Raw genomic sequence first — 3,063 nt, forward strand, 5'->3', positions numbered from 1 at the left:
TGCAGAAAGTATCAAGAAGCATACACAGCAATGCTGTACTGTAAAGACTGCAGTAATCTTCTGTCATTCTTTTCTACTCCAACCTCCAGTTGTTTTGTCCAAACGACCCCTTTCAATATCAAATATTAATTTTTGATACACACTAATATGGAGATTTATAATAATCACAAAAAACCATTTTAGTAAAATTCCTAGCAATAAAACGGATATTCATAATTGCTAAAACATGAAACGATAGCATAATACAATATCACTATCCTCTGCCAAAAGGAAAGAAAATTAGATCACACTCTACACATTTATCCTTAAAGGTAAAATAAAAGTTTAAAGTAGTTAAATGTATGAAACTAAGAGTTTTGCTGGTCCATCTTAGAAGCACTTTGCGGTGAACAATGGAAGGACCTGATTTCTCGTATTCCTGTTTAGAGATCCACCTTTGTTGGAAGGTGGATAGAGAAGCCAAGATAGAACCACGATCCGATACATGTATTTACGCTCAGTTGGAGCAATGATCTTGATCTCATTGTCTGAGGAGCAAGAGTGAGACTCCTTTTTGCATCCTATTCAGCGATACCAGGGAAATTTGGCTACCACCAAGAGAACAGTGTTGCATATAGATCCTTACGGATATCCACATCACACTTCATGATTGGAGTTGTAAGTGGTTTCATGGATACCAGCAGATTCCATACCCAAGAAAGATGGTTGGAAAAGAGCCTCAGGGCAACGGAATCGTTCATTACCAATGGTGATAACTTGACCATCAGGCAACTCGTAGCTCTTTCCAAGCTAGAAAAACTGGTGGAAGCAGTGTCCATTTCTTGTTCAAAGTCAAGAGCAAACATAACAGAGCTTCTCCTTGATGTCACGGACGCTTTTCACGTTCGCTTGTGGTATAAAGAGTAACCACGTTCAGTAATAGGATCTTCATGAGGTAGTCAGTAAGATCACGTCCAGCCAAATCCAGACGAAGGATGGCATGGGGAGAGCATAACTCCTCGTAGATGGGAAACAGTGTGAGAGACACCATCATCCAAATAAAAACTGATACCGAGTTGTACACCAGAGCATTACAGAGACAGTACACAGCCTGAATGGCTAGCATATATAGCTGGGGTGTTTGAAGGTTTCGAACATGATCTGTGGTCATCTTCTCCTGCGTTTGTGGCCTTAGGATTAAGAGAGGAGCTTGCAGTCAGTAAGACCGGGTGTTCCTCAGGAGCAACACGGAGTTCATTGTAGAAAGTATGATGCCCAGGATCTAGTTTTGAAAGAAAAAACAGTAAGTACGCAAATGCATGTGCACAAACTGCAGTAACTGCAGGTTGTAGCGAATCAGTAAAACAAACAACAAACAAAACAGTAGTCAGTAATAAAATTAATGGTGAATTACCTTCTTCCATATCGTCCCAGTTAGTAACAATACCATGTTCGATGGGGTATTTCAGGTGTGAGGATCCTCTCTTGCTCTGAGCCTCATCTCCTACATAGGCAATCCCTTCTGTCCCATACCAACCATCACTCCCTGATGACGAGGGCGACCAACGATTGTGAAGGGAAAACAGCTCGGGAGTCTCGCCCCCCCCCCAGAAATCCAGCCTTGCACATACCGGATCCATTGTCTACACAGCAGAGCTGCAACGACGTCGTCATCCATAGCTCACAGATTTTCATAACCAAAACCAAGGAGAGAGACAAAGAGAAGAAATCGCAAGCGTTCAGAGTCAACAAAACTGACCAACAGAGTTCGCAGCAGGGTGGCCTAAGGTATAATGCTCACAATCGACCACAGCTACTCCGCCCTACTGAGGAAAGGATCCAGTTTTGACCAAATATGGTTTAACCCCATCCAGTTCTCATTCTTGGATTGGTCAAATTGACTAATGGCTCGATTTTGCTTCACATTACAGCGTTGTCAACCAACAAATCATATTTAGCCCGCGTGATGGTTGCTTAAGCCAACGTCTTGGTAGCTAAGGCTGGGATGCGAGCTACAGACTACACAGCTTACCCCTTTTTTGGCACAAAGGAGAGAGCACGCCGAAGGTGAATCGATTTTTTTCCCACCTTCATCCAGAATTGTTACTTTGATCGCTCAAGGATGGCTGCATTCAGCATTGGTAATTCTTTCAAATGGACTATATTGGTCTTATCAATTGTGCCAACAAATATCTCACTGCTATGAACAGTTCCAGTTCAAAGTGAATGCAAATGGACCAGTTTAAGAAAGAAGGCAGACCTGGAGCCTTTGGAGGACGTTGGAGACGATAAAAAGCCCTCAAGAGGCTGCTATAATCGTTACCTTTGAAGCGATAAGGATTGGGAGATAACTGCAAACAGCGAAGAGTCCCACAAGGACAATAAATTTACTACTGGAAACACAAAGATGATGGCAAAGTAGCCATTAGGAGTGCTACTGACGCTAACTTTGGAGGCACTGGAGATTAATCTTAGTGGCTTCGATAAAGAAGTGTCTGCAATCCACATTTGATCTATTCAACTCTCTCATAATGCCCCAGTTAAATCTGTACAACGTCAACCGCAGGGCCTATGCCTCATCTTTGATTTACAAAAATGGATGAGATTTCATGTAAATGAAGAACATTGCCTATGGGTTTTGATGCTACCATATCTGTGGAGTTCCAGTGAGGGAAAATATTCCTTCGTGCTTGCCAATAACAAGAAAGTAATGTGTCATGTACAGGACAACTGATCAATGGACCTTACTCACGATAGTCATTTATACTATTTATCTACAAGGAATCTACAAGTTGGTTTCACAGATGGCGGAAGGCCAAGTACCACGCTGGTGTGGGTGGCCAACGCTACCCTCCAATCTTGAAAGGCAACAATTGGCAAGGAGGAGATCTGTTTAAGTTCGAAGATACCAATCCACAAGTCCACGTTTGTATTGCCTATAATCAAGAAGTACGTGTCCTACACGTACTGGGAATTGAAGTTCGTAGCAAACCAAGGCTGAACAAAGGCAACAGATAGTGAATATTCCAGCTAATGTCAGTTGATCGTAATGATCTCTCTGGTAATGTGAAATGGGCTCTTTGT

At 42.3% G+C, this 3,063-nt stretch overlaps 1 pseudogene; it reads right to left on the bottom strand.

Annotated features, from left to right (window-relative positions):
* Positions 1–379: 379 nt before the first annotated feature.
* LOC121391835 lies at positions 380–1,614 on the bottom strand (annotated as a pseudogene).
* Positions 1,615–3,063: the final 1,449 nt, after the last annotated feature.

Source organism: Gigantopelta aegis, unplaced genomic scaffold (assembly GCF_016097555.1).
Source record: "Gigantopelta aegis isolate Gae_Host unplaced genomic scaffold, Gae_host_genome ctg3003_pilon_pilon, whole genome shotgun sequence".
NCBI classification, from domain to species: domain Eukaryota; kingdom Metazoa; phylum Mollusca; class Gastropoda; order Neomphalida; family Peltospiridae; genus Gigantopelta; species Gigantopelta aegis.